Genomic DNA, 18435 nt, shown 5'->3' with positions numbered 1-18435 from the left:
AACCCATAAAGTACAAATAGTTCAGTGAATCTTGCCATGTTGGCTCCTGCTAACCCTTGTAGCAGAGGACAGCACATCTGTCAACATGCTGCAAAGAGCTCTGACCTCACCATGACCTGGCCCTGGGGGTTGCTTACAGCTCAGCAGAGAGAGAGAGCTGCCCCCTCGCTTACTGAGATCTGACTCAGGAAATCATCTGCATTCCCAGAAAAGTCCATTAAGAAATGTCAACATCACTATTATAAGTCTCACTCAGCTCAAATTCCTTTGAAGAACACCTTAGCGTAGACTTGCTTGCCTGGTTTCAAAATTCTGGAGAGGCCAGCTTAAGCATATCTTTTGTTATTAGGGACACTGATTCTCGTACAGGATGGATTTGTGTCATTCCCTTTTTGGAGAGCCCCTTCCCTTTAATAATCCTGCTGGGTGATTTGTTTTTGTCTCCTTTGCTGTCTATCTCCTCCCAGTTTAGCCTGGCAGCCTATCGGGTCCCAGCTTAAGAAACTATTGGTTGTCCAATCCAGGCAAGATGACGTCAGAATTACAAAGTCCAATCACTGATGAAATTACAAAATCCAAATGCCCAGAAATTGTTTTGGAAGGGAATTTGCTTTGAAAGGAAAGGGAAGGGAGAAAGCAAGGAAAATTAATGTGCTGCGCCCGGATAGTATGTAGTTTTTAAAACATTAATTGCTGTTTGCTAGAAAGGCAGTCTTAGCACAATGTTAACACTGTATTCTGTGTGAAAAACTTAAATTATCAAGGTGATTTATTTAGGAAGTGCTGTTATAATTTAATCACTATCTCCTAGTAGTGCTATTTTCTCAAGCAGGCATTTTACATGATAGGAATCATATAAAACAAGGAAGGACTGGTGCTGAAGCTGAAGCTCCAATATTTTGGCCCCCTGATGTGAAAAGCCAACCCATTGGAAAAGACCCTGATGCAAGGAAAGATGGAGGGCAAGAGGAGAAGGGGGCAACAGAGGATGAGACGGTTGGATGGCATCACTGACTCAATGGACATGAACTTGGACAAACTCTAGGAAAAAATGGTGATGGACAGGGAAACCTGGCATGCTGCAGTTCATGTTCACAACTTTGTAACTAAACAACAACAATTAACACTTAGAATTTCAGTACATTATTTAAGTTATAATTATCCACAGGCCCCACAGATCTTATCTTTCTTCACTTTGGTGTAGCCGCTCAGGCAGAAGCCTAGAATGAACTTGAGATACCCTTTTCTCTGCATCGTTTCAATGTGGGATCAAGAAATGAAATGGACCAGAAGGATCTTAGTTGCTTGAAAGGCAAAATGAAGAAAACAAAACATGAACAACATAAGCTGTCTTCTAACTAGTCTTTTTTTTTTTTTTCATCAGCTGAGACTAAAGGAATTTTTATTTAGGTCTGTGGCCAGGTCAGTAAATTTGTCAACCTGCCCCAACCTTGTTTGCTAATTTTGCAACACGGTGACTATTCAAACATTTCCAGAATGCTCCATTGTATAACTGTAAAGGTGGTTTAGGCTGGATTCAAGACAGGGGGACGCCATCCATCAAGCAATTTCCTCAGCACATGTGGGTCATTGTTGTTCTCTTGGTCCGGGAATTTTTTTTTTTTTCTGAACAGAAAAGCAGAGCCTTTCCCTGGGGCCAGGCTGGGCAGCCTTTTGAGAACTCACATTTGAGAGGGTCCCAAATTTAGACTTTTAGAAGGTATCATCAAATAAGGCTCTTCATAAAGTCACTTGTATTATATGTGTGTTGAGGTGTTATTTTGTGAAATAGGAACATTGAAAAATGTATGACAGTTCAGAAATCCACTTTTGGATTTTTTAAAAATTTAAAAAGCATTTTTGAATCCTCTGCCGAAGAAGAATAAGAAAATTATTCATTTGTATTTCTATGTTAACAGTTAATTTCGTATGTGGCTTTTGAGGGTCATATTTACAGTTTTTTCTTCTTGTAGTCCTTATTTTTTTCTGTAAGTTGAGATTAATAATTTCATAACTATGAAGAGAGAGACCTATAGCACATCTATGCTTCCCTCTCTCTGCAGATGAATCAAAGGACCTATGTACTCAGATCACCTCCAAGATAACATGAATTCTGTAATTTGAATGATTTAGGAAGAATTATGCAACATTTCTATATGGTTTTTCTTCTTTTTAAAAAAATGTATTCATACTAAGATAAGATGAAGAATTTGGAGGGCCAAAGAGTGACATCAGTAAAGATCACAAATGCTCTTTGTCCTTGGAAGCCGGAAACTCAAAAGCCAGAGAATAAATCCTAAGTTAAAAGGAAGTAATCAAAGTCTTGTTTCTAATTGCAGTTATGCTAGTGTCTTCCATTTCTAGGAATGGCTTGGTCATTGTAGCTGATTACCTACAATACTGTAAAAAACAGTTGGATTAATTCACATATTGTCTGTGTTTGGAAGCACTAATATTGTAGGATGAGGACAGATCTATAATCTTGGCAACTGATCAACTGTGTTCAATTTTGGGTTCAAAAATCTAAAACCTAGAAATTGTAAAAGATAACTTATTGAAGCATAAGGCCTCGTAAAGACAGTATAGCAATTGAGAGAATAACTTTGAAACATATATATTACCATATGTAAAATAAATAGTTGGTGGGAAGTTGCTCAATCCAGAGAGCTCAACCCAGTGCTCTGTGACAACCTAGAGGTGTGGGATAGAGGGGGTGGAAGGGAGGTTCAAGAGGGAGGGGATATATGTATGCTTAAGGCTGATTCACATTGTCGCAAGACAGAAACTAACACAACACTGTAAAGCAATTATCTTCCAATTAAAAATAGAATACAAAAAATACAATGTAGCACAGAAAAGTTAAAAAGAAACAGAAGCAAGGAAAAAGGTAGGTGACCTAAAGGGAAATTAAAGTAGGAGCAAAGAAAAGCACTTGAATACAGATACAAAGGCAATACAAAATTATTAAAGATTAGGTGATTTTGTTTCTTAGTCATTACTGTTTTTACCCATATTCTTCCAATTTGGCTATAACCACATTGTATTTCCAAGTATTATTTTGTCCAGTGACTAAAATTAGAAATTTGGGTGCAATTATGAGAACAAGATGTTATCTTTCCCTATGTCATTGCAAAATGCCATAGTCTGGCTAAAGGATATATATATTGTTGATCAATTTTTAACTTTATCTAGCTGGAACTTTTCCTTCAAAGACATTGATGAAGGTAGAAATTTGAAACAAGATGAGTAGTGCTTTTAAATACAGGCAAGAAAAAAAAATCTGATTTAATGCATGGGTATGATCTGAATCAGTTTGAGTCAGAAAGTTTGTGCTTTTATTAGATAACATATTGGGATATACATTCTAGGATCTTCTCTGTACTATTTGAAAATGAGAACCACAGATTGATGGGGTGCTGAAGTGGATGAGTTACCACCATATATTCTCTTTCTCTATATAAAGAAATATAAAGGTTTCATTACAAGTTTCTTATTTCTAAGAGAAGTATCACATAAAATTCACACCATGTGTTGTGAGCTAGTGAAAGTGATAAATAGAAACAGTAGTACAAGAAAGAGTCAAACTACCATTGACCCCACTTCAAATCCTTTCCATTTGCCTTCTCTTCTGCCATTATTCTCAGATAGGTAAATATCACCAAAGCCAAGCCAGCAGTCAGCCTCCTCAGCATCCTTCTTGAACTCTTCTCCATCTCTACCCTATCATCCCACCTGTATCCCTCCCTGCTGATCCTATGATTTTCTTCAGAAGCTTTCAAGAGATCTTGATCACAGAAATCTGAGTTCTCTAGATTTAATGCCTTTTATAGCCTAAAGTATTCCATTCCAATCTGTTTTTCTCTGAAAAGTCTCTGCTGCAGCCAGACTAGTTTTCACTGTTGCCAGAATATGCTTCTAGCATTTCTACCTTTTGTGTCCAAAATGGCTCTCCCTTTCATCTCTGCCCATTGGAGTCTCACCCAGACTTTAAGGCCCTCTTCAAGATCAGTAGGCTCCCTCAAGTCATCTTGGATGATCTTAGCCCCCTGGGGACTTTTCCTCTTCTAGAGTCCTGGAGTATATGATATAATTCTGCTAATATTAATCATATTGTAATCTGGAAGCTGGGTATCTCTTTAAGTGGACATATATTTCACCTTGCAAACCAACTTCCCACCTCAACCAAGTCTCACCAACTTCCCACCTCAACCACCTCTGTTCTTGGTGGCACTTCTATGAATTCCTTACGAAAAGGATCATAATATCTGTCATTTCATTCTTCAGACTTGCTTCATTATTCACTATCCACATATTTTTCATTTTATTCATTTTTTTAAAAGTCTGTACATATTCTGGTTCATTACCTCTTTGTACACTGATGCTTGTACCAAATTAGATCCTATCAGATTATGTGGCATTTTCATGTTTTAAAAATCAAAAGAGAATAGACCTACTGCCAAATGTATATGAAATTACATAATGATATGATTTAAGAAATATTCAGAACATAAAACTATAATGCTTAAGTCTGTATTTTCCTTGTGAAAGGAAAGTTACTATGAGTTTTGTCAAGACCAAACCATACATTTCTTTGTTAATCTTTGCACGTCCAAATATGTCAGACATCTAGGGGGAAAATAATTGAACAATAAAAATGTTCCTAAGTCATTTTAATTTAGCCAACTTTTGTCAAGTTAGTTTTTATCTATGTATATTTGACTTTTGAGTCAATGTCAGGAAAGTTTTCTGGTAAGAATTTTGCAACTAGAGTAGGTTCTAAAAAAATATAAAACTCTTCATAGAAGTCTCTTATGTGTACTTTTCATTTTAATTCAGCATGCTAATTTGCTATAATTACTTAGTGAACTTGAAGAACATAAGAGTTATATGGATGCCAAGACTTAAAATTTGAGAGGTAAAACTGTTGGTATTTATTCATTTATCTCCACTCTATTTTGCATGAAGATATACTATGAAATAAAATTGTACTATTAAATTTTGCTAGAACACAAATATTTCATTTTCTAACAATTAGCACAGGTTTTTGCTTTCTTAATTTTATACTCATCTGATAACTTTGCAAACAGAAAAAAATCTTAAGTTGGAAAGACAATTAAATGATGGAAATAACTTGAAAAGAAATATTCTTTAAATTCATCTGAAATTTAAATTAGTGTTGTTGTTGGTCAGTTGCTCAGTCATGTCCGACTCTGCAACCCTATGGACTGTAGCTCACCAGGCTTCCCCGTCCTTCACCATCTCCCAGAGTTTGCTCAAACTCATGTCCATTGAGTTGGTGATATCATCCAACCATCTCAACCTCTGTTGTCCCCTTCTCCTTCTGCCTTATATCTTTCCCAGTCTCAGGGTCTTTTCCAATGAGTCGGCTCTTCACATCAGGTAGCCAAAGTATTGGAGCTTCAGTTGACAACAAATTAGTGTATTTGTTATCATTTTTCCCCTAGACCATAATACTTTTCATCCGATCATGGACAAAGTTACAAGGTAACTCTGAAAAATAAAGAAGCAGAACTAAAAGACAAATGAAAGTAAACATACCATGTTAAAGTTAATAGACGAAATGAGCCTATTTGAAAAGGAAAAGAGAAATGGATAATTGGACACTTTGCTTAATGTTTAATTTCTTGCATCAACATAAGATTTTCTCAAAGAACAATGTTTAGTCCTTTTTTTTTTTCCCCAGAAATAGGAAATTGACACAACTGTTGCAATCTAGCATCTAGCATTTCTTTTGATTGGTTACTGGAGAGCCCATCGGTGTTATAAATATTAAAGAGGCAAAGAACTCTTAATTCTGGACTGATTTTTTAATCTGTTTTCTCACTTAACTTTCAGAATGTTGTCTGCTTTATACATTTTCATAACAGAATGAATTATTTGCCAACACATTTTAACTCTTCTTCTGATATATGGAAAGTCAAGTAGATTTTTTTGAAAGGGAGAAAATGTCTATTTAGAAATTCTCTAAAAACTCCAAATAATGTTTTGCTTACTCAGCACACTACCTTTGAAATTGTAGCAGAGTCTGAAGGGGCTTATGTTTTCCAGCCTCACATCACCTTGAGTAACCTGGTGCTGTTGCGAGTGTCTGTTATTCTAATATAACATTTCCTCTGAATAAAATCAACGATTCCAAAGAAAATAACTCTTCTGCTATTTAATACTTTCTACACTTTCTGATTGTAATAATTCATTAAACAGTCTGATTCCATTATTATGGTATTACTTTAATTTGACTTCAGTTCATAAACCTCTAGAAAAATTAACATTTCAGATTTATCAGTCAACCAAGCTGTAGAATCTTGATACAGAAAGATAGCGGTAAAGGTAAAGCTTTTAGTAAGTGACTGTTTTGTTGTATAAAAGCCAAAATTCTAAAAGCAAACAGAAATTGGTGTAACTGGTGTTTAATCCAAGTGTACAACAGTAAACTGATTTAGCTTCTCTATTTTTTTAAGAGCTGACGCAAGTTGAACAGAGGGAGGTGTTGGGGTGAGGGGTTGGTGGTGATTGGCTTGCCTAGATCACTCCCACTGGTCTTTAAATCATTGTCTAGGTCCCCAAAATTTCACATAAGTCAACTCTGCAACAGGGGTCTGCTATGCCAAACAATTTTGGAAAGACTGCACAGGACTGGATAAATAATTAAGGTAAAGCTGATTTTACATGAAAACTTACAGTGTTGAAATAATGCTTCATTTCTTCTTTTTATGATATTGATTATTTATTGCTTTTCTTATAAAAAATCGATTCAATATACTGTCAAATATTGAAATTATTTACCCAGATCCTGGGAGGAGGCTCTGGAATGAAAAGCTGACACAGTTTGTCTTAGGGAAAAGTATAACCTTTGAGATGTACACGCTTAGTGTTATTAAAGACTTTCTTTATCTTAAAAACAAAAACACCCACCAAAACTTAGTTTGCTCAAAGAAGGAACATCATACCACTATAGCAGATGTGAAAGGCTAAGTGTTTGGGTGGCTTCATTTTCAAAAGAAAAAAAAAATGTTGTGTCTTAGCTTGTGTTTTTAGGTAACCATTTTAGTGAAGGAGTATTTTTACAGCAAATTTACTGGAAGAAACTGACAGATTAGTAGAATATAAGCAAAGCTTTTAGATATAGAAAGGCTGGAATCATATCTAAAAATTAGATCTGTACTCCTCAAATGTATTTATCAGACAGTGGGAGAATTCTCAATGTATTTTGAGCTTTTTATAGAGCATATGGTGATTATTTTAATTAAATGTCTAGATGATAATGAAACTGTTTCATAACTCAGTGAAAAAATATTTTAAATGATGATATACATCATATTCATGGACAATTCATTGACTAAGTTTTATTCTTGACAAACTAAAAAAATTTAGGTATGTTTCCTAGAAAAGATAGCCATTTGTTTTACAAGAAAAGATCTGCCATTTTTTCAGATTTATATTTAGATAGTGTTTTGGGATTTTCTGGAAAGTCTTTCTACTTCTAAGAATTATATCAGTAACATTTAAGTGCTGAGAAATGTAGTTTTGAGAGCTCAACTCTTGACTTTTCTTAAACTATGTTATACAGTGTGCTTTAAGGGTTATGGAAGCTATTATTTTTAATATATGAGTTAACTTTTAAAAAGTTAAATAGTTTATTTCAGAAGGAAATAAGTACCTCTGCAGGTGGTCTAGTATCTATTATATAGAATATAGACATTTAGAATTTAGTATATCCATAATTTATGACAGATTATTAAATATTGCACATTAACATGGATAGCATAAGGAGTTCACTGTGTAATATTAAATATGCTACATATTGAGGTGCACTTCTGGAAACAAACTACTGTTTGGGAAAATAGGAACTAAAATTTATGCAGGAATTTAAGCTATTTCTTAATATTTAAGATGACTAGAGAATCTATGTCTTTTTCTAAGAGCAGAGCTAGAAAATTTTTAAGTAAAATAATGTATATGGATTTTATGAATAGTCCTTTATACTTCATCAAAAGGCTGCTTTAATTCTTATATTAGCAAACATGTAATATTCTTAGCAAAGGGACAAGACTTCAACATATGGTAAATTCTTTTAACTTTACAGTTCTCCCTTGATATTATTTCTAAGCTATGTCTAAGTAGAGGAAGGGAATGAAAATGCTAAAATATTAGTACCAGCAATACGAAGTTGTCAAGCGAATGTGTGCATGCTTAGTCACTCAGTCATGTCTGACTCTTTGAGACTCCAATGACTATAGCCCAGCAGGCTCCTCTGTCCATGGCATTCTCCAAGCAAGCATACTGGAGTGGATAGCCATTGTCTTCTCCAGTGGATCTTCCTGACCCAGGGATCAAACCTGGTCTCCTGCTTTACAGGGAGATTCTTTACCATCTGAGCCACCAGTGAAGCCCAAGTCAAGTGAATACAGTTTTGCTATTATTGGCAGTTTCTTTTGTAAGATGTACTTCAGACTGACAGTGAACACTTTTATGAAAGCTGATTTCTGTGAGAAATCATGCCATAGACTAATGAGTCATCTGAGTATCAACATGTGATTATAATGACATTGTTGGGGAAATTGTTTAAGAGAATTTTACATAAAGGTAATATTAGATTCATTTCATTGTCAAATCTATATTCATTTATCCAAAATATATTTTGGATGTGGATTTAAATCAGCTCCTTTGATGCAAGATAATTTGGCTTTTAGAAGTTGTGATTGGTGGTGGTTTAGTCACTAAGTCATGTCCAACTCTTGTGACCCCATAAACTGAAACCTGCCAGGCTCCTCTGTCCATGGGATTTCCTAGGAAAGAATACTGGAGTGAGTTGCTGTAAGATCAGCAACTTCCTGCTCATCCAACCGAAGGGTAAAATCTGCTACCTGAACCTAGATTTCAGAGTAGATTCATCAGAACTGGACTGGCATGAAAAACAAATAGCAATGGTGGGAAATTTAGCTCCTTTTGTGCTTTCATTTATCAGGTAAAATAAATGTTTATAAATAATACTACAAAGAAATGTTATATATAATGTTTAATAACTAAAAAATATAAGGAATCAGCTATTTAGGACATTCAGATAATGTAATAAGTATGATGAAACAAAGACTTCTAAATGGTGAGAGTGTTCCAAATACTTTTGTTTCAAATTTTGATTTTTCACCTTAATGAATGAATAAAGTAAAATGGCAATGCAGAAGATCACTGGACTCAAATATCCAGTCTGTTTTGGCAAAATCTCTATTGCAGAGAAACCTAACTTCATTAGCGAGAAAGGCTAGACTATAGAAAGTTCTGTCAAATCAAATCTGGTTTTTAACAGTCTTATGGACTCTGTGGGAGAGGGAGAGGGTGGGAAGATTTGGGAGAATGGCATTGAAACATGTAAAATATCATGTAAGAAATGAGTTGCCAGTCCAGGTTTGATGCACGATACTGGATACTGGATGCTTGGGGCTAGTGCACTGGGACAACCCAGAGGGATGGTATGGGGAGGGAGGAGGGAGGAGGGTTCAGGATGGGGAACACATGTATACCTGTGGCGGATTCATTTTGATATTTGGCAAAACTAATACAATTATGTAAAGTTTAAAAATAAAATAAAATTAAAAAAAAAAAAGAATTTTGAACATTCTTTGTACAGCAAAGCTGCTCTTCTTCTTGGGAACCGGAAGGGAACATTTCTATTTCACTTTGAAATGTTAACCTATAAAGCTATAATAAGAATTGTACTTGCATTTATAAAGGAGGTCATATAAAATTGCCTTGGTCTTCGAAGAATATGTCACCAGGTACTGTGCTAGATAATGGAAAATATGTGTAGTCTACAAACCTGACGTTGTCCCACCTTCATGAATTTTTTTGCCTAGCAGAGGAGACAGTTATTAATATTTATCAAATAGTCATACAACTAAAAATGTAAGTTCAAAGTGTGGTGAGTTTGTAAGGAAGAGGAGACCATGTTCCATGGGAGAATCTAATTTAGACATGGGGCCCCTCTGACCGTGTGGCATTTAAAGATTTTTAGTTTCTTTTAGTTAACTGTGGGAGACACTTTGTTAAGAATGTGGGGAAGGGAATTCCAGGCAGAGGGAACAGCAGGTCAAAAAGGTCTCGAGGTGGCAATGAAGAAATGAAAGAAGTCCAGTGAATCTAGTGAGTAAGGGGGGCATGTGATTCAATGCAGGACTCAAGAGCTCTGTCTGGGTTAAGCTATGTAGAGCCTTATATAGCATGTTAGGAAATTTGACTTTATTCTGAAAGGTAATGAGAAAAATAATTTTGGGTTCTTCAACATGTAGTCATTTGGATTAACATAATTGTCATGGAGAGAAAAGTAAATTAATTTTAAATAAATGTTGCAAGAAAGATTGACATGGTGATAGATTGAACATGGGAGAGGGGGCACAGTATAGAGAAGGGGAAGTACCTATAATGATAACCAAATTCCTCTTTTTCTTTTAATATTTATTTTATTTATTTGGCTTCACTTGGTCTTAGTTGCGACACACAGGATTGCAGCATGTGGGATTCAGTTCCCTGACCAGGGATTGAACCCAGGCCCCCCTGCACTGGGAGCACAGAGTCTTAGCCACTGGACCACCTGGGAAGTTCAGCCAGATCCCTCCTATTGTTACCGAAAGGTGTATGGGATCCGGCTGCTTGACCCCCCAAAAGCCAATACATAGGCAGGTTGGTGGAAAGGAAAGTTTGCTTTATTTCAGATGCTGGCAACTGGGATGGAATGGGGGAGGGCGGACATCTGTCCAACGGCCAACTCCCCGCCCCCGCCCCCACCTTCCCTGAAGAGCAGGGGATTAGAGCTTTTATAGACAGAGGGAGCTATGTGCAAAACCAGCACAGTCAGCTCTGACAGTCATCTTCAAATTGATCCTTGGTGGTCTGGTCAGTCTTATCTTGGTTGTTGTGGGTATAGTTAATCTTCAGTTCTAGGGTCCATTTGTTCCCATTTTTTTTTGGCCAGTTCTCAGAATTGTGGCCGCTCGTGTCTTGGGTACAGTCTAGTCATTGTTTAGTTAATTCTTCCACCTGGTGTTTGAGTATCTGTAAGACAGCTCACAGGATATGGCTCAGAATATTATCTATAGCCCTTGAGAAAGAACTGAAGGTCCTTGACTATGCTTAATGGCTACATTATTATTATTATTATTTGGTCTCCTTTGACTGTTTTCCTTTGTTTCTGCATTTCTCACTTCTCTGATTAAACTTATTCTTTAACTAAGGTTTTCCACAGGCAGAAGGCAGGCAGAGGACAAGGGGAGGAGGGCAAGGACTATCGGGTCCTGCTCTGTTTCACTGTGAGCACTTCTTATGAAGTGCCATGTACTGAGATAGGGAGCAGCAGAAGAATCTATGGCTATGAAAACTAATATATTATATATTATATTATGAAAAGGGCTCCCCTGGTGGTTCAGACAGTAAAGAAGCTGCCTGCAATGCAGGAGACCCAGGTTTGATCCCTGGGTCAGGAAGATCCCCTGGAGAAGGGAATAGCAACTCACTCCAGTATTCTTGCCTGGAGTTTTCCATGAACAGAGGAGCCTGCCAGGCTGCAGTCCACGAGGTCGTGAAGAGTCAGACATGACTGAGCGACTGAGCACACACACGTATTATGTTATTATATTTTTCAGTCACAGCATTGTTCTTTTCTAGTCTCTCCAGGGAGTGATTCAATGATTAGTTTAATAAGTATTTATTCAGAGAAAAAAGTAAAGATTATAATATAAGAGCTTGTTCAAAAATCTATTTTCTCTACTAAACAGAATTCATCAGGTATAGGGATTCTGTCTTATTCGTGCTTTATCTTTCATAGTTTCTGGCTTATAGTTCATTCTCAGTATTTGTTGAATAAATAAACAAATACCATCTTTATACACTTCCATGTTGATTAATCATGTGTTAAGGTTTAGCAATTATGCTGTAGTCTAAATGCTTCAAAGGACCTACTTTGTGCAGCAGGCAAACGACTCAGTGTATCTAGTTTCTTGTAATGTTCTAATTCTTTTAAAATTGTGCTTTTAGCTGTTGTTCCCTTAAAATAGATCAGTAATAGAATCTTCAGAGCTAAAGATATGAGCTGTGAAACTGTGTTCCAACTTTGGTGAGAAGATGTCCCTTGACCAGGACCAAAATTAGGATTAGGGGCCATTCTTTATGCAATCTGTCTTATCAGGCAAATGGCCTGAGGTGGTAGAGAACTCAGGGAGACCCAGAAACTGAAAGGAGGCCAGAATACCTAGAACAGTGAGGTGGGAAGAGTGTGGAAGGAGTGAAATCAGGAGTAGAGGGACAATGTGGAACTTTGTGGGCATGTGGAGAATTTTATATATTATCCTAAGAGTAAAGGGAAGACAATACAGGATTTTATGCAAATAAACAACATGATCTAAGTTTTGTTTTTAAAAGATCAATATGACTATTTGTAGAAAATGGATGAGGAGAGGGAGGGTAGGCAAGAAAGGATGAAGGTATCAATTATGATTGTTGCAATTGACAAACGGAGAAGGCAATGGCACCCCACTCCAGTACTCTTGCCTGGAAAATCCCGTGGACGGAGGAGCCTGGTAGGCTGCAGTCCATGGGGTCGCTAAGAGTCAGATACGACTGAGCTACTTCACTTTGACTTTTCACTTTCATGCATTAGAGAAGGAAATGGCAACCCACTCCAGTGTTCTTGCCTGGAGAATCCCAGGGACGGGAGACCCTGGTGGGCTGCTGTCTGTGGGGTCGCACAGAGTCCAACATGACTAAAGCGACTTAGCAGCAGCAGCAGCAGCAGCAGCAGCAGCAGCAATTGACAATGTAAGAAAGTTTGGACAAAACCAATGGTGGAAGCAATAGAAGGAAGTGGACTAATTTGAGAAATACTTTAATTGTTGCAAAATCAACTAGACTTTAGAAAGGAGTAAATGTTAAGGATAAAAAATTAGAAGACTGATATTTCTGATGTGAAGATCTGGATAAATGGTGACAACATTCTTTGGACTGGAAATACTGGAAGAAGGAGTAACTGTCACAAGTTAGATTTTAGGCACGTTGAATTTGAACTGCCTTTGAGATACACAAATATATATACATTAGGGCACTGGAGATATGCAACTGGAGGTCAGAAGGAAGGCCTGGGCCAGAACTGTGATTTAGAGAGTCCATGGTTTATGAAGTCTTGGGAGTAGATTGAAACACGGGGAGTTTAGGACCTATCCTTGAGGAATTCAAGCAAAGAAACTTCAAATGAAATGATCCTTCTTAAAGGAACAAAATCACAAGAGATCTGTAAAATAATAAAACTCAACATTTAAAAAACTAAGATCATTGCATCCAGTCCCAACAGTTAATGGCAAGTAGATGAGGAATTAATGGAAACAGTGAAAGACTTTATTTGGCGGGGCTCCAAAATCCCTGTAGATGGTGACTGCAGCCATGAAATTAAAAGAAGTTTGTTCCTTGGAAGAAAAGTTATGACCAACCTAGACAGCATATTAAAAAGCAGAGACATTACTTTGCCAACAAAGGTTTGTCTAGTCAAAGCTATGGTTTTTCCAGTAGTCATGTATGGATGTGAGAGTTGAACTATACAGAAAGATGAGTGCTGAAGAATTGATGTTTTTGAACTGTGGTGTTGGAGAAGACTCTTGAGAATCTCTTGGACTGCAAGGAGATCAAGCCAGTTAATCCTAAAGGAAATCAGTCCTGAATACTCATTGGAAGGACTGATGCTGAAACTGAAACTCTGCATTGGCCACCTGATGCGAAGAACTGACTCATTTGAAAAGACCCTAATGCTGGGAAAGATTGAAGGCAGGAGGAGAAAGGGATGACAGAGGATGAGATGGTTGGATGGCATCACCGACTCGATGGACATGAGTTTGAGAAAGCCCCGGGAGTTGGTGATGGACGGGGAAGCCTGGAGTGATGCAGTACATGGGGTTGCAGAGAGTCAGACATGACTGAGTGACTGAACTGAACTGATCAGCAACAAATGGAAGTTTTAAGAATTCCTACAAGCCAGGAAGCAGATAGGGGTGGAAAACCTGTGAAAGAGAAAAGGAACCAGAGTAAACCAGGTAATTGGGCTCTTTCCAGAGGCAGTCCAGTAGGAGTTCCAAGTTAAGTCTATATACACAAAGAGGAGGCACGATTCACGAGCAACCAATGACCAAGTGTTCACCAAGGAACTTTGATTTGGACTCTTCATCTGTTTGGGTTGCCTCTTTTGGTCAAAAAATAAGGCTGCAATCTAGTCTGTAAAGAGAGCCTAAGAATGGACTTTATAATAAATATTAAGACCTCCACAGCAGGCAAAGAGAGATAACAAGCACAAATGGAAGCTCCACCAAGAGGAATATACATCATTGTGTTTTGCTCCCTGAGGAACCTTGTCTACAGCACCAGCTATGTCTGGGAGTGGAGTCCTGGAGTTGCTCTGCAGACAGACTGACTGCATAGACGCCACTTACCCAGACCTGTTGTTTGCTGTTTAGTCACTAAGTCAGGTCCAACTCTTGCAACCCTGTGGAATGCAGCCTGCCAGGCTCCTCTGTCCAAGAGATTTCCCAGGCATCCCCTTCTCCAGGGGATCTTCTTCACTCAGAGATCAAATCTGCAACTCCTGCATTTGCAGGCAGATTCTTACAGGAGACCTACAAGGGAGCAATCCGTCAGTGGAATGAGCCTGTAAGATTTCAGAGAAACCCCAAGTACTAGCTTTCTAAGTTAACCAACATACTCTTCACTCATAAATATGAACAGACAACCTAGGATCATTAAGAATTTCAGGAAAGCCAGGCAAATGGAAGAGAAGAGCCAAGATGAACAAACAGAATAACTCCAGGAAAAAATACATAATTTAGGGAACAACAAGAGCTTTTGGAAACTTGAAATCAATAGTCTTAGAAAGATTTGTGTAAATACTGCATCTATAAAACGAACAAAAGAGATGGTATGGAAAAAGAAGAGAATAAACAAATGATCAGAAATTAAAAACATGATTGTGAAAAATAATTAGCTGGCAGGTTGAAAAAGAAAACGGGTACAGCTTAAAAGTAAACAATGGTTTTCTACTCTACCCCCAATACTTTCTTCTGGTACCAAAAGTATGAGTTTTTCCCATACCAGCCAATTCTCCCACACCAGCAGGGAGTCCTGCAAGTTAGTCAATTCTGGCACTGTTTCCTGGAATTAGCATCAGATCCCACATATTAAGGGCTCAGCCCTACAAGACTGCCTCCACTTCAGATGCAATGGCAAGTTCAGACTCCTGTACTTGTGACCAGTCAGCTATAAATCAGATTTAATCATTTTCTAGAATCACTCACAGAACTCAGGAAGACAGTTTGCTTACTAGATTATTGGTTTATTAGAAAAGGATATAATCAGGGACTGCCAGATGGCAGAGATGCACAGGACAAAGTATGAGGAAAGGGACTCAGAACTTTCATGCCCTCTCCTTGTGGACCACTCTCCCAGCACCTCTGTATGATAACCACTCCAGAAGCTCTTCAAACCCCTTCAGTTAGGGTGTTTAATATCTGCTACTGCTGCTACTGCTAAGTCGCTTCAGTCGTGTCCAACTCTGTGCTACCCCATAGACGGCAGCCCACCAGGCTCCCGTCCCTGGGATTCTCCAGGCAAGAACACTGGAGTGGGCTGCCATTTCCTTCTCCAATGCATGAAAGTGAAAAGTGAAAGTGAAGTCACTCAGTCCTGTCCGACTCTTCGCAACCCCATGGACTGCAGCCTACTAGGCTCCTCCATCCATATCTAGACATGGCTAAATAATTGGCCATATGTGATTGACTCAGCCCATACCCTCTCTCCTCTCTCAGTTGATTGGAAGTAGGGTTGGAAGTTCCAGCTCTCTAATCAATTGGTTGGTTCCCCTGGCAACCAGCCTCCATCCCAAGGGCTTTACAAAAGCCACTTCATTATCATAAACTCAGGTGTGGTTAAAAGGGTCTTGGTATGAATAACAACAACAACAACAAAAACATCTTTATCATTCCAGAACTATTTCAGGAACTGGGTACAAAACCGAAATATTAGTTATATAATTACATTTGGAGCTTTGTGCCAGAAATGGGAAGGAAGACCAAATGTATATGTATTATTATATCACAGTGTTACACAGCTGAAAATCAAATCTGTTTTTCTGGAAATTGAGGAACTATCCCTGAACATTGAGTAGCAAAATGGGAAATAAAGAGAAAATCTTGGCAATAGAGATAAAGAGGGCCAGTACATGACTAATACAAGTTTCAAAGGAAGGGAAACATTTTAAAATGGTAAAACATTTTTATCAGAAGAAAGATACAAGTCTCTTAAGTGAATGGGCTCTTCACTTGTGGATTAAGATGAATTTTTAAAATGACTCGTATCTAGTTACATCCTGGAGAAATTTCAGATTTTGTTAAGGAGGAAAATTCTAAAACCGTTCAGAAGGGAAAAAAAAAAAAAAAAACCAAAGAGATGAAAATCTGATTCATCAGAGGAAGCTGGAAGTCAAGAGACAAAGGTTTTCAACCTTGTAAAGGAAAATGATTTTGAATCTAGAATTCAAACAATCAAAAAAGTTTGAGAATAAAGTAAAGACATTTTCCAACATGAAACAGCTCAGAAATTCTATTTCTGGACCTATTGTGAGAAAAAGTTATTCAAGGGAGTATTTCAGCACAATGCAAAATGAATTGAAGAAAGGAGATAGCCTGGTATTCAAGAAACATGGGCAGCTGAATAAGACCCAGAAGAGGGAGGAGGAAGCCCTTCAGAAAGTAAAAAGAGTGTGGATAATTTGCTTCCAAAATTCTAGTGCATGCCTGCTAAGTCGTTTTAGTCGTGTCTGACTCTTTGCGACCCCATGGATTGTAGGCCACCAGGCTCCTCTGTGCATGGGATTCTCCAGGCAAGAATACTAGAGTGGGTTGCCACGCTCTTCTCCAGGGGATCTTCCCAATCCACAGATTGAACCTATGTCTCTTATGTCCCCTGCACTGGCAGGCAGGTTCTTCCCCACTAGCGCCACCTGGGAAGTGAAAGTTTTAGTAGTATAGGATTATATTGCCTTTATTATGTAGTCAAATATACCACTTGGTTCTTTGGGCATACTATTTACACAATTGTAATGTTGTAAATTCTTTGGCATTGCCTTTCTTTGGGATTGGAATGAAAACTGACCTTTTCCAGTCCTATGGCCACTGCTGCGTGTTGCTAACAAAGGTCCGTCTAGTCAAGGCTATGGTTTTTCCAGTGGTCATGTATGGATGTGAGAGTTGGACTGTGAAGAAAGCTGAATGCTGAAGAATTGATGCTTTTGGACTGTGGTGTTGGGGAAGACTCTTGAGAGTCCCTTGGACTGCAAGGAGATCCAACCGGTCCATCCTAAAGGAGATCAGTCCTGGGTGTTCTTTGGAAGGAATGATGCTAAGGCTGAAACTCCAGTACTTTGGCCACCTCATGTGAAGAGTTGACTCATTGGAAAAGACTATGATGCTGAGAGGGATTGGGAGCAGGAGGAGAAGGGGACGACAGAGGATGAGATGGCTGGATGGCATCACCAACTCAATGGACTTGAGTTTAAGTGAACTCCGGGAGATGGTGATGGACAGGGAGGCCTGGCGTGCTGCAATTCATGGGGTCACAAAGAGTCGGACACGACTGAGAGACTGAACTGAACTGAATGTTGTAAATTATAGCACAGCAATGTTGTAAATGCTGATTTTTTAGGTAAATTATGAGAGATTTGTTTTACAGAATAGATGACATTATCATGAATCTCAACATCGTAGAAGTATTTCATGAGCTGAAACAATTAGGAGTGCGGAGGAAGCAATTAGGAGTATAGAAAGAAGTATGTTAATTTCCTTATCTTTCCTAAGTGTCAGTTTAGAGTTGATAAACCAAGTCATCGAGGTTTTAGTGAATAGTTTAGAATGACTAACTGTAAATGAAGAAGTAAAAACAGCAGCTGTCATTAGTGATTGCTATTGGGAAGTGAAACCGATACTCTGGGATACTGTGGGATGTTGAGACAAGTGTGTACTCAGTTAATACAAGTTTCTACTTTTTTAAATTGTATGCTTCTCTCTGGTGCTTCTAAGATTTCTCTCTTTATCTTTGATGTTATACACTTACACTACCTTTTATTAATGAAAATATTCATTTTTCTTCCTCCTGCTGGAAGTACTGTGTGGTGTTTTTGAATCCTGAGAACTCCTCTCTTCCTTGAGTTCTCAACAATTCTTTGTCCTTTTTGTCTCTCATCTCACAATTCTTTCATATTAGAATAACTATTCAGACATGTTTAACTTTTTACCTCTGTTTTTCTTCCCCATGTCTCTTAACTTCATATTTTTCTTTCTTTCTTTGTGGTATAATTTGAGTGATTTCCACCTATCTATCTTCCAGTTTCATTACTCT

At 37.9% G+C, this 18435-nt stretch overlaps 1 protein-coding gene across 2 annotated transcripts in view; it reads left to right on the top strand.

The window, feature by feature from the left end:
- Positions 1 to 18435, top strand: part of SLC38A4 (solute carrier family 38 member 4) — an 85600-nt gene that overhangs the window by 28129 nt on the left and 39036 nt on the right. Inside the window, exon 1 of one of the 2 annotated variants that reach the window (XM_027542654.1) lies at positions 6565 to 6671. The exons of the other annotated variant lie outside the window; for it this stretch is intronic. The gene's annotated coding sequence lies outside the window, so the exon portion shown is untranslated. Of the gene's footprint in view, positions 1 to 6564; positions 6672 to 18435 lie in introns of those variants that run through there. 2 annotated transcript variants of the gene reach the window in all.

The sequence above is a fragment of the Bos indicus x Bos taurus genome, chromosome 5 (assembly GCF_003369695.1).
Source record: "Bos indicus x Bos taurus breed Angus x Brahman F1 hybrid chromosome 5, Bos_hybrid_MaternalHap_v2.0, whole genome shotgun sequence".
NCBI lineage: Eukaryota > Metazoa > Chordata > Mammalia > Artiodactyla > Bovidae > Bos > Bos indicus x Bos taurus.
Note: the sequence above shows the minus strand (reverse complement) of the source record. Positions and strands in the feature narration are given on the sequence as shown.